The sequence below is a fragment of the Dermacentor variabilis genome, chromosome 6 (assembly GCF_050947875.1).
Source record: "Dermacentor variabilis isolate Ectoservices chromosome 6, ASM5094787v1, whole genome shotgun sequence".
NCBI classification, from domain to species: Eukaryota; Metazoa; Arthropoda; class Arachnida; order Ixodida; family Ixodidae; genus Dermacentor; species Dermacentor variabilis.
The window spans coordinates 35,043,058-35,057,155 of record NC_134573.1 but is presented as its reverse complement, the minus strand read 5'-3'; the positions used below and the strand labels follow the sequence as shown (position 1 = coordinate 35,057,155).

The window sequence follows — 14,098 nt, the reverse complement described above, 5'->3', positions numbered from 1 at the left end:
ATCCATTTCTGATCATTCAAAAACCCGGTTAATTAGAAGATTTTTTGCAGCCCAAAGGACTTTGAATTAATGGGGTTATACTGCATATGTGACATGGGGGTAGTAAATTCTCCAGTTGTATGTAAAAATACAGAAATTTAGAATAAATAGGCACCGGCAGAAGGTTCTGTCCATGTTACTTTGTTCACTGCCGCGCCATACGCCGTGTCAAAACTATCGTCGTAGTTGGTGACATCAGTCACTGGATGTGTCTATAGCACAGAAAACACTGCCATAACTGTCAATGCTTTGATGCAGAAGCAAGCCATCTTTTGAGCTTGATGACTCAATGAACTGAAAGCCACAATTTCACTATGAGCGTGGCAGTACGTGACTGGCACCTGCCACTGTTTAAAATTCCTGCCAGACAAGCGTAAACAAGCAGTCTATAGGCCCCCTAGTGGCCTACAGAACGTCAAAGTGAACGGGACCAGCCCAACCTGTTACTGGCACTTAGAAAGAGTGCCCAAACATGCGGATGAGACACTCATCATTGGCACTTACCTGAAAAAAAAAAATAATTGTAATCATCTTACAACACTTAAAGGATTACAGTCAAATCTCGATATAACGAATCATGTGGGACCACCGAAAATCGTTCGTTATTTTGAAAGGTTGTTACAGTGAAAGCCTCAAAATTAACCATTCCACTCATCAACCCACCAGTTCATAAGTTCACCGTTCAAGCTATCCACGAAAATGCTGCTGCTGGCTCTCGGCCTGCGCTGTTGATAGTTTCCATAGATTCAGCCGCCACGCACAACCTAAGCACGGTATAGTAACAGATACTATGCACACGAAGCAGACGCTGCAAAAACTACTGACAAAAAGGAAGTGCCGCATGGCTTCCAAAGTGCAATGTTTCTTGTTTGTTTTCACATTCCTTGCCATGGTCACCACAACTCTTTCAGTCGAGATGGGCACCTGAACTATTCGAAAGTGCAAGCACACGTATGTGACACCGTCTGGAAAGTGCAAAATGCGACCGTGTGGCATCCCCATGAGTACAAAGGTTACATTTCTTCAAGCGCATAGCTAGTAAGGCCGCAGAAAGAAGCACGAAAGAAAGAGCTGTGTGTAAAAAGAAGGAAGAGACGCGCCTCCGTTACTAGGCGACGCTTGCCAGGGTGGAGCCTGTGCTCGCAAAACCCGATGCATCATCGCCTCCGGAATACAGTCGAACCCGGATATATCGAATTCGACGGGGGATCGGAAAATAGTTTGATATAGCGAAAATTCGATATACAGATATAGGCCAAAAAAGCACTCGTGATCATAAAAAATTGTGGCTTACCGATTGGAACAGCCGCGAATCACATAGCATGTGCACACAATATGAAAGCGCTTTATTTCACGGAAAACAAATAACTAATTGTGGGCTGCTTTTTCCCCTGGGAAATGAAGTTGAAAACACTAGTCTCAATCTTCTTGAGACTGTCCAGGTGCGAGAGCCCAGTCCCTTCCATTTCGCTGCAACAGCGCCGAATCAGGCTGAATGCTGACGCCAGTTCAGTGGCTGTGCACGGAAGCGTTTCTTCGAAAACACAGTTGCCCTCGTCGTCGCTGGAATCGCCGTCTTGAACACTAGCTATTCTGCCCACAATGTCCTCATTAGCAAGGTCGGCTACCGCTTGAACTTGCTGTCAACGTTAATGAGGTCATCAACAGTAACTTCGGACGGGACAGCGCCGGGAAAATTGGACAAGTCGCGAAACGCGTCCTCCAAGCACTCATCGTCATCTAAAGCTTCCGGACATTCATCTCTGGCCACTTCAAGGCCTGCCTTGCTGAAACACTTGGCTACTGTGGCCTGCTTCAAGTCGCCCCAAGCGCCGGTAATCATCTGGATAGCGCCGAGCAGGTCAATCTTGAGATCGGTTCCCATGCGAAGGTTTACGAGGAGCCGTTGAATAAGTTGCTTCCGATAGCCTACCTTGAATGCCTTTATGATACCCTGGTCGAGGGGCTGCAGTCTCGCTGTGATGTTCAGCGGGAGAAACTTCAGTTCGATATACTGCAGCTTGCAAGTCATTTGATGGGCCGAACAGTTGTCTACCAGAAGGCAAACTCGGCGGCCCGACTTGCCCAACTCAGCGTCCCAAGCCTGCAGCCATTCAACAAAAAGTTGACGTGTCGTCCAGGCCTTCCTATTACAGCCGTAGCGGACGGGAAGCTGTTTACAGTTCTTGAAGCAGCGCGGTGACTTGCTCTTCTTGATCACAAATGGCCGTAGCTTGCACGAGCCGTCCATGTTGGCTGCAACTAGTACCGACACACGCACTTTGCTCATTTTACTGCCGTGACACGAGGTTCCACGAAAAGCGAGTGTCTTATTCGGCAACATTTGCCAAAAGAGACCATTTTCGTCTGCATTGAAGATTTCTGCAGGCGAAAACTTCGCAGTGATCTTCGGCCACTCCTCAGAAAGCCACTGCTGCATCTCCTGCCTGCTGACAGCCCCACTTTAGTCTGAAATGGCCTTTCCTACAATGCCGTGGCGGTTTTTAAACCGTTGCAGCCATCCAGTGCCACCGCAAAAGTTCTCTTCAGCAAGAGCCGTAGCAAACCATTTGGCTTTTTCGATCAACATCGGGCCATCCACGGAAATATTTTTCGCTCGGATTTCAAGAAACCACGTATAGAATGCCTTCTTCACTTTGTCAAAAGCAGCAGGGCGCACAAGACACGCTCCCGAGCGACTTTCCTCACCTGCTTTAAGCTTGATGTCCTGCTCGTTCTTTAACAACATACTTAAAGTACACCGCGGAATGCCGAATGTGTCTGCCACGGAGGACTTTTCTCCATTCTCGACACGCCGGACTACCTCAAACTTTCTTGCAAAATCCAGATTCTTCCTCTTTTTTATGTCCGTGGATGCCATAGCTCACCAGATGATGCAACCATACATGCTACACACGGCACGTTGAAGCACAGGTACATACAAGAAATCGCGCGATGCGCAGATAAAACAGTTCGAGCGAAGCCTGTTCATAGGATAAAGAACCAACGTTTGAGCGGCAGTCAGCACGGCTGCGAAGGAACGACAAAGGAAAAGAAAGAAGAGAGCGGGGGAAAAGATCGGTGGTATATGCCGCCGAAGGTGCTGTGGGTGCAATTGCCGCTTCGCTATGCTTAGTTTTTTGAGCCCTCTCGGGCAGCGACCGTGCCGACCCCTTACTCTCTCTTCCTTTTCCCAGGAAGCGTGGCTTGGAAACGTCGCCGCGTCTCAATGCCGCACACTCTCTTCGCTGAGCTCCAATGGCCTTGCCCAATGCACACGCCAGCGGTACAGGAGGAGCGACGGAGCTCGCGCCGGTGGGGCGCAAGAAAGGGGGAGAGGCTCTGTGTCTCCGTCGCTAGGCGACGGCCACGCATGTGCAGAGGAGGAGCCTGCTGACTGACTGCAGAAATGTTTTCCCCTGAGGACCAGACACGAATGTCTTTGGAAAAGGCGCACCTTCCAGAGGCGCGGTGCGGCACGGTGTTCGATATATTGAATGTCCGACAAAAATGGAATTCGATATACTACGCAATTGTCCTCTACTTTTACATACTATTTTCAAGGGGGTAAACTGTGTGTTCGATATAGCCAATTCGCAATATGCAGGTTCGATATATCCGGGTTCGACTGTAGATCAAAAATTTTCCCCAACTTTTTCTTTTTTATTGAGCACTGTCTCAGGTTTTCTGAACGCATGACTTGCAGCACCAGTTTTCTGTGCCTAGTCGTCTGCTAGCCTACTGTTTCAGCTGCTGTTGTGGGGCTTCCGCGCTAATGTGCCCTGACCCGGCTGGCTAAGGTCTAAGGAGACACGTAGCTCGTCCCAACTCCGCAGCGCACGCAAAGGGGCGCCGCGGCGGGCTTGCTGACTCACCGGCAAGGCGTAGAAACGACTCCAGCCGTGGCACCAACGAATGGGCATTTATTCCCTGCTATGTACAAAATGAGAGTACAGTACAGGAATACGGCACTGGGGTGGCAGTCGCAGACTACGGGTGGAAGCTCCCGGGAAGTCTGCTCCGCCACGCTGGCTCTTTTGAGCAGGTTCGCCACACAAAAGGGGGCCGCCTTGCTCAGAGGGGTGCGGGACCAAGAGGGTCCGCACGTCCGACAGCCAAGAGCACCGAAAGTCAATCTCTCCGGGCGAAAGCGCACGCGCACCTCCGATGCTGAAGGAGAGAGAAGCCGAAGAGAGGGCGAGAGGGGCCCGCTCCTTAGGCATGGTTCTTACGCGCGGCGTAACGTGAGCCGTGTGCGCAAGCAGCAGGCTCCGCGTCGCGCTGGCGCCAGCGGCTGCGGGGAATGTACGCTATCCAAAATAAGGCTTGGAACTGCGTGTCCCCAGCGATCGCGCGGGCGAATGGCCCAAGTCGCGCGTGAACAGGAGACAGGGGTCCAAAAGGGGTCCCCACATCTCCCCCCCCCCTCCTGAAGACTCGGGCCGGCCCATGAGGAAGCCGACCGGAATCAATGGCGAAGCTGACGGCTGACCTGTTTTTATTTTCTCAAGCGAAAATATCGAAGTCGAGACTCTCTCTCGCAGGGTCGATGCCTCCGGCTTCCGGCGAAGGGAAGGAGTTGGGGAGGGGCGCCAGCGCCGTCGCCTGCTGCACAGCTGCCGCGATGGTCGCCGCGAACACAGGGTCTGAGGCGAGAGCGCCAACAACGGAACGCAGCAGGGCAGGGTTGACATCCGGGTCCGTGTTCTGCAGCACCTGTGAGGCTGGATCCGCCCCGGACTCCTCGGCAGCTGGCTCTGTCCCCCTCACGTGAAGCTTGTGCACCCCGCTGGAGTCATGGGCAGCACACAGCCGCAGCACATCGCACACGCCGCAGTACACTGCCGAAGGGTCCGGGGCCATGACGGCTCCGCCCGAGGCCTCGACCATGGCTGATACCGTGCGGCCGCGAAAAATGCGTGGGATGTCTCGCCCGCTCATGTGGTTCTCCACCTTTCTTTGTTCCTTCCACCGTTTCGTCGACACGAAGCAAAGTGGTGCTTCGGAACCGGATTGGAAGGCCCAGGTAGCGACATGGCGGCGTGAAGGCAAACGGGCAGCTGGCTGTGGAGACACAGACAACGACCGCACCTGGAAGGATGCGGAGGTGGTAACAGCGCCAGCTTGGACCACGGGTCGTGCTGTGGTCTCAGGAGCGAGTGCGACCGCAGTGGCTTCTCGAATGGCTTGCGACTGGAGACGCCCGCGGCGGCGGCGACAGCTCCTGTGAGACCTGGGCGAGTCGGTCGTCGTCCTCGAGGCGTGTTGGGACGGGTTCATTGTTGGCGTCCGTGTAGCACCAGTCTGACAACCAACACTTCACACAACTAATCCGCACTCCGATTATAATAACAACACTACAAGCAAATCTCACAGTCCGATGACAATGTTCACACACAGAACACGAAGCTCACACTGCATCCGTCAGCTTGCCAATCACGCATCATTCTGGCGCATTCACCTTTGCAGGCGGCTGCCAGAGGGAAGGAGGAGGCTTACGGAAAGGGGCATATTGGGCTTATGGTAGCCTCATGCGTCCCTCCGGCCAGCACTGAAACGCTAACTGTGCCTTTCATGGCACTCGAGAGCCACTGGAGGATAAAGTTCCCCGGGTGCGAGCAGTAAGGCAACGGCTAAGTCCGCTTTCACAGCTCACGCCAGCGTGCTCGCGGATCACTTTGGTTTACCACGGCCCTCAGCAGAAGCTGCGCACTACGAAAAGCATCTTATTCGGCTAATGCGTGCCTTTTTTCGCTTTAACGCGTGCGTTCACGCTATAGTCACACCTCTCCGCTTGCCAGCTCGGCGGGGAATAAGGTCCCTCTGCCTACCAGCGAGAAGCGGAGACTAAGAGCGCTTTCGCAAGTTATACCAGCGAGTGCACGGATTGAGATCCGCCGTCTTGCTCGGTTGCGCTTGCTGTGTCTCTTCCTCTTCCCAGTTGCTGCTTCTGGCAACGAAAGGTTTGAGGTCAGAAACGTTCACTGGACCGCCGGATGGTCTACCGTTTGAATCCACCAGCTTATAAACAAGAGGCGACATTTTGGTCTCCACTTGGTATGGGCCCGACCACTTGGCTGACAGAGAGGCTGAGATGCCCTTTGTTGCGTCACTCAGCACATGATAGCACCTGAGGACGAGGTCACCTACAGGAATACGGCACTGGGGTGGCAGTCGCAGACTACGGGTGGAAGCTGCCGGGAAGTCTGCTCCGCCACGCTGGCTCTTCCGAGCAGGTTGGCCACACAAAAGGGGGCCGCCTTGCTCAGAGGGGCGCGGGACCAAGACGGTCAGCACGTCCGACAGCCAAGAGCACCGAAAGTCAATCTCTCCGGGCGAAAGCGCCCGCGCACCTCCTATGCTGAAGGAGAGAGAAGCCGAAGAGAGGGCAAGAGGGGCCCGCTCTTTAGGCACTGTTCTTACGCGTGGTGTGCGGCGTAACGTGAGCCGTGCGCGCAAGCAGCAGGCTCCGCGTCGCGCAGGCGAATGGCCCAAGTCATGCGCGAACAGGAGACAGGGGTCCAAAAGGGGTCCCCACACCGTGAAAGATACACGGAAATTTAAGATTCCCCAGATTTTGAAACACAAGTTCTTAGTACTGAGGCGTTGTTAACGTGACACGGAAACTGAATAACGATCGTTATTCTGAAAAGTTCGGTATTCTGAAGCATGTAGTACTGAAATACTTTTACACTGAAACCATAAGAAGTCAGTTGCGGATTTCTGAAAATCTTGTTGATCTGAAAAGTTCATTAAGTCCGTAGTAACGAGATTTAACTGTAATAAAGCACACCCAAATACTTGAAAAGCACTCAGAACAACATTCGTCTGGAACAAATTCAATTCGGAGATAAATTGACATGTGACATTCTCCATGTTCTTGCGGCCATTTCTAAGGGTATTTCAACACCCCTGCTATTTGAGCTTACTTCAATATCAGTCTGCTAATCAACTCATTTCGTCAGGCCACCTAACAGATACAGTAGAATCTCATTAATCGGCACTTCGTGGAGAGTAAAGGTCTAATTATGCAAACATCAAATTACAAGATGGACCAAGAGAACAAGAATAGCTTTCCACTGCACCAATGTGCGCCGTTTTTGCATTCTGCAAAAGCTGCACAAAAACTGATCTTCCATGGATTGTGCAACAAACGCACTAGTTGAAAACAACCACCATGCAGCTACCCAGGTGCTATCAACAAGGGTCATGTAAGGTAGCTAGTTTATAGAGGTGTGTGAATATTTGTAATTTCAAATATGAATATGACAGCGAACATCCGACTTTTTTGGTCTCTCTAGGAACCATAAAAACATCCGAGAAACAAAAACTAATGCATGCATGCAGAAAAACGCACTATTTGACAGCTATTTCTCGGATGGCAAAGGTCAAGGACAACGCGGGAGACCATCACAACTCTGCCATTGCGTCCCTGAGATAGCTCTGAAAAGAGCCATTGACATGTCGTCAGCGGGTGACATCAAAGTAGCCGATGCCATCATAACTGGGGTCTTCAACGCCAGTCAGAATGCTCCCTTTTACTGCCCTAGTGGCTCGAAAAATGAATTAATTTGCTTTTGTACATGTCCTGCATGCATGCAATAAAGTGTATGAATTTCCGCTACGGTCATGTCATCACTATACTGATGGCACCGTAATCACCACTCTCACTAATTCAGGGCTCGTCAGCAGCGATGGCACTGGCTCCTGATTTGCAGTTTCGGAGTCGTCCCAATCCATATCGCTAATTTGACAGACAATTTTAGGTCACGCAATGTCAGCATAGGCAAATCATTCAAATGTTATCTCAGTGAGAATCACAACACCAGCAACGCATAGGCTGTCGGTCACAAAGTCAACGGGAGGAGACTGATCCAGCAGGCTGTTGTCGTCTTCGGATGAAATCACCGCCTCAGTATGCACCAAGTGTGAAGTCCGCATGGCAATAACAGCTGCAAAATGTGTTTTGTCACTTCCTTCCACACATCTGCAAGCATGCCAACCGCAGACCTGAAATTAACCTAACTTTTGCCACTTCCAAGATTTTCACCTTACTTTTGAGGAAATACAAAATTGTCTGCTTGGAAAACTCCTTGCTCCCGTTGGTGTGACTGGCCACTCTCAGCCTGCTTGATGATGGCAGCTTCCTTTTCCAACAGCGAGGATGACAAAGGTGGAGTCAGCATCATTTCTGACAACAGCAAATCCTTTCAATGAAAAAGCATGGCAACGAACAGCTACAGCTGGCACCAGATCAACATGCGAGAGCGCTGAAAACCAAAATGTTGGCAGTGGCGATTTTGATGGATGTAGTTTCGGCCCTGTGGTCACACAGAAAAAGTTTGGAAAGTCAGACAGCAAAGGGTTTCAGTGTCCGAAATCAGACGTCCTCATACATTGGCTGTATGGGGTACACGGCGGTGCAGCGAACGTATCCGAACTGTTGGGCACGTCCGAAATATCAGCTGTCCAAAACATTGGTCACTGATTGTAGTTTGCGCAATATTCCACTCGTACTTGACTTGAGCATTCACTCTTTGAAGTGGTTGAATATTTGTTTCTCTCGAATCAGGCACGCACTCAGGATATTTTTCGGGAGGGGGGCAACCCAAGGTAACCTTTCTGTGAAAACAAGAGGGGGGAGTACTTTACGAGTACAAATGTGAATGCCCACCGTTCGCCATAAAGATGCGTAAACCAGCAAAAGAAAAATGAAATAAGGTGTATTTCACAGGTGTACGCCTGTAAGATACACCTCTCCTTAGCTTGACAAACGAGGAACCACCTGAAATGGACTCGAGCAGGAAAGAAGCACAGGAAGAACACTGCCAAGAATAAATAAACAAGCGAAAGTATAAAATAAGGTTTTCTAATAGCATTCTTTTTTTTTAATTAGCTCTGGAAGAAATATAGAGAAATATATATTTGTGGAACAATCAGTTCTTTTGGATCCCTCATTTACTGCTCCACCAGGTTAAGTGCCAAAATCGACTCGTGATGTTATTGAGAAGTTGCACAACGATGCATGGCCACCAGTCCATACAATCGTGTACAGTGCAGGACGCGGTGGTTCTGGACGTACTGCGCCCACCGGGGAACGTTGGAAAAACACCCACATAAGCATAGCGGAGAACTGGCTACGTCAGCGGTTAGACTGATAATGGTAGAATTGTCATTCAAAATACACGGAATCCTTCTCCACTTCCGGCAGGTGTCTTCTCAAGTGCCTTTTTAAATAAAAAGATGTTGATCCATAAAAATTTTCAGAAACAATGGTTAAATTAGTTAATTTTCGTTTTTCCTTCCTGTTTAGCTGTTGCCTTAGCTCTCCCTTTGTAGATCGCTTAATTTCTCAACACCTTGTGACTCTTGTTTCCAGTTGCCAATTTTGCATGAAAAGTGCTGTACAATTAGGGAAAAACCGGACAGGGTACGGGTGACATTCATATTGCCTATAGGTTTAAGTTACTGCAGGGTTTCATAATGGACGCTATTTCGCATGATCGTATTTTCCACCTTATCTAACCTATATGACGGGTATACGGCCCCGAGGATCTGCCAGCATCGTGGCAAGCCATCACTCAAGGAAATAATGAAGCAAAAGGAAAAGTTAAGCGCAACTGGCGTTGTCTCCAGCCGCAACTAGTTCCACGAGCATACAGACAAGCCGAGTACAAATTGAATTCCTCTCCTGGTCCCTGGATCAGTCTAAACAAAGAAGGTTGAACCAGCGAAGCAACAGCGATGCATGCGATCGACCGTTTTAATAGATGGTGACAACTGAATGGATCTCGAGTTAATTGCGCAGGCACCGAATCGAGAGAACTGGCCTTCACATCCCAGGAGATGCCAATAACTACCGGCATCTAAAAGGAGTGAAAAAGGCAGCAAAATGTTGACCACTGAATTGCTGTCAAGTCTCAAGATTGATTTGACGGGGCTTCGGGAATGTGTGTGAGGAGTGGTAGCATGGGTGGAGGTGGGATGAGGAGGTTATGCAGCTTAAGGCTCATTCGCACCAGCGACTGACAGTGGTCGCGCGACCAAGTTGGTTGCAAAGCGACCAGTCGCAAATTGTCGCTTTTCTCAAAAAGTGACCATTTCAGGCCGGTTGCTCGCTGCTCGATTTTTCAGTCGCGCAAACGTGGTCGCAAGACTGATAAACCAATCAGCGGCGCACCGGAAGTGATCTTTCATGTGTCTACATCTGGCCTCCTCCCGCGTCGCGGCAAATACAAAGTGCACGCCACCATAGATTCCAAGAGTTCTCGCTGAGAACGATAATCTCCGGGATTGCGAGTTGCGGGTCACGTTCAGCCGGGCTTGCCGGTGTGAACATCAGTCACCTTCGGTCGCTTGTTGGTCGCAAATGGTCGCGCGACCTTCTCAAGCCGCCGGTGTGAATGAGCCATTAGATTCGAGGGGGGGGGTACGTTCCTGCGCCCCCCCCCCGGGTACATGCCTGTCTCAATACACAAGGCACAGAAAAATGATGCACAAACCATTGACAATGTTCGACTGCTATAAGTAAATGCCCCGAAGGAACAAGCAGGCAGGCGACAGTGCCGCCCCTCCTCCCAAGTCCATTGCCAGAAAGCACATGCCCTTTCCCTCGCCTTCTGGTGACTTACGAGCCACCCCTCCCTTTAGCGCCCATCCCCACCGCAAGAGCTCAGCCTTCCAGTTTTCCCCCTCGTCGCTCTTCACAACTCAACGTGCCCTTTCCATTGCCACATTTCCTCGCCCACCCAGCCCCAAGTCCGGCCTACAGTCGTGCCACTGACCTACAAAGAAAACTGCTGAAAGAGCCAAAGACAGCTATTCACTTCAAAGCACTTACTGGTACAGGATAGCTGCAGTTATCACACGGGGACATCCGTTGCCATGTGAATGCATAGGGCTGATAACTTCTGCTCAATAAATTCTTGTAAATAAATAGTACCGTATTTATTCGCGTATAACCCGCACCAAAATGTGAAAAAACGCGTTTAAAAAGTGGGGGTGCGGGTTATCTGCGAATTTTTTCCTTGGGAGGGGGGGGGTCGGCTTCACCGCAATGTGCGGCGGCCTCCCCGTGTAGTCCGCCATCCCCATCGTCATCGACGCTTGTCAAGCCGATGAAGGGCCAACGAAAGGCCAGCATTGTTGAGCCTCGCGTTAGGCGCTGTTTAGTGTACTTACCCCAGTTTGCACTGTTTGCCTGCTTTGTTTTGGCATCATGAGTGCGACTCGACGGCAGTGTTTCACAGCGAAAGAGAAGCTAAAGATTATAGCCGCTGCCGAAGAAATCGGCAACAGAGCTGCTGCAAGACAGCATGACGTCGACGAGTCGTGCATTCGCGACTGGAGGAAGAAAAAAGAGAGTCTCGAAGCAACGAACCGGAACAGGCGAGCGTTTCGGGGTCCGAAGACTGGCGCGTACCCCCACCTCGAGACGCAGCTTGCGAAGTTCATTGAGGAGCAGAGAAGTCGTGGCCACGCTGTTTCGACTGAGATGGCGCAAATGGAAGCCCTGAAGTTGGCCCGGGAATTGAACATTCCACGTGAGTTTCGTGCAAGCCGTGGATGGCTTCAGCGCTTCATGCGAAGACATGGATTTTCTATGCGGCGGCGAACAACCATGTGCCAGCGGCTTCCTGAAGCCTACGAGGAAAAGTTGTTGAACTTTCAACGATATGTGATCGCACTTCGGAAGGAGCACAGCTATTTGCTGTCTCAGGTGGGAAATGCTGATCAAACACCTGTGTACTTTGAGATGCCGATGGACACGACCATGGAAAAAAAGGGCTCCAAATCAGTCAGCGTGCTGACCGGCGGAAATGCCAAGCTGCGCTGCACAGTCATGCTATGCGCTTTGGCTGACGGCACGAAACTGCGCCCGTATGTGATTTTCAAACGCAAGACGCTACCTAGCATTCCACTGCCCCCAGGAATCGTTGTGCGTGCGGAAGAAAATTCGTGGATGAACAGTGGCCTAGTCGGTGACTGGCTTCGAGTAATCTGGGAGCGAAGACCAGGTGCCTTGCTGGCACGCCGGTCGATGCTCGTACTAGATTCCTTCAGAGGCCACTGCACTGATGCGGTGAAGGCTCGCCTTGCCGAGACCAGCACCGACCTCGTCATAATACCTGGCGGCATGACGTCCATGCTACAGCCACTCGACGTGTGCCTGAACAAGCCGTTCAAGGCACACGTGAAGCGGCTGTATGCCCAGTGGATGGCCGACGGCATGTACGCCCTCACACCGACGGGACGCGTGCGAAGGCCTGAGATTCCATTGCTGTGCCAGTGGATCGTGGATGCGTGGAAAGCGATACCGGCCGATTTGGTGCGCAAAAGCTTTAAAAAATGTGCGATCAGTAATAGTCTGGATGGTTCCGAGGACGACTACGTCTTTGAGAGTGGCGATGAAGCCTCGGATGGCAGTAGTGAGAGCGGCGTCGATTAAGAATCGGATAACCAGTGACGTGGTGGCGGTCGTTTGAATAAATGTTCTGAAAACGAAATGATCACTGAGTGTGAGTTGCATCTTTCTAGCGCTCATTTTTTTTTTTTTCAGGTAAACGTGCGGGTGATACGCGAGTTTTTTTTTTTTTTTTTTTCCGCCGAGTTCAAAGTTAGGGGTGCGGGTTATACGCAGGGGCGGGTTATACGCGGGTAAATACGGTACCTAGCTCACTTTTACACAGCGTATTGTTTACTGCTCACGCATTTCAGTGCCTACCAACAGCTGCAAAGCATTGGCAATAGGTCACTAGTGTATACAATAGCCTGACATAGTAAAACATCAGCACATAACTAATATTGCAATATTGCAATATTTCCACCAATATCGCACACTAAGATAAATGTACGAGACATGAGTTGGCATAAGAAAGTAAATTTAACATGAACTTCTTGATATTTATATTTTGGTCAATTTCGCCATGTTTGTATCCCTTTAAAACAATACAAACCCCTGCCGTATCACACTTGTCTCCTTTGGAAAACATAACAGTGCATGGGCATCTGTTCACACGCTGTTCCCTTGTTTCCTTACAGTCATTGCCATGGTGCTCCAGATAATTGAAAGCAGATGATGTTTATTATTTATATAAGCTGCTCAGTTGTCCGAACGTGTAACTGCGAACAGTATTACCGTATTTACTCTAACGCGCCCTCGATTGTAACGTGCACCCGTTTTCCGTGACCAAAAAAGAAAAGAGTACAATACCGCGCACCTCGTGCTTTCATATAGAAATACTATTTTCTCTCATTTGAAAAAAAAAAAACAGATTTATTCTCAATACACTAAATTTTCGATGAATAAAAACACAAATGGAAGCAGCGTACCTTGCCGCCAAGATTTTTCACTGCACCGGTACGAGTTTCGTGAGGCACTAGATACCACTCATTGTTGCTATCAGACAACTCTTTATCACAATCAACAGACCAAAGCATTTCATCCATGGCATTCGAAATCCTGCACTTCTTAAAGGCCTTGTTGGCCATGGCAGACGGGATCGTGCACCATGCATCTTTCACCCATCCAGCAAAGTCCTGCAGCGAGGCACGCTTCATTTTATTGGCGGGCATGAATTCGTGGCAGCCACCGACAAGCCATTCGGTCTAGAGCACCTGAATTCTATCTTTCACTGGCTTGTTAAAAAACATCGAGCGGCTGGAGCTGTGATGTCACGCCACTGGGTATCACGACAAGGTAAGTGTTGCATGCAGCCAGCTGGTCAAGGTGGCACCTGAATGCGTCGAGCACAAGCATTCCACGCAGACCCAAACTGCTGCCAGGTCTCTTCCGCCAAACGTTATCAATCCAGCCAGCGACCAAGTCCGTGGTCATCCAGCCTTTTTCATTTGCATGCACAATCACGCCACTCGGAAGCACGATTCCCTTCGGGAGCGTCTTCCGTCTGAAGATAAGATATGGGGGCGGCTTGTGCCCATCTGCAGTGCAACGAAGCAATGCGGTGACTAGTTTTTTCGTGGCCGGAAGACAAAAGACGCTCTTGCTTCGTCCCCTTTTTTCGAACGGTTGTGGTGGCAGGCATGTCAAAGTAGAGCG

General features: G+C 50.3%; 1 protein-coding gene across 4 annotated transcripts in view; it reads right to left on the bottom strand.

Moving 5' to 3' along the window:
• The window catches only part of Wdr82 (WD repeat domain 82), a 61,027-nt gene that overhangs the window by 37,561 nt on the left and 9,368 nt on the right, over nt 1-14,098 (bottom strand). The gene's annotated exons all lie outside the window — the stretch shown is intronic.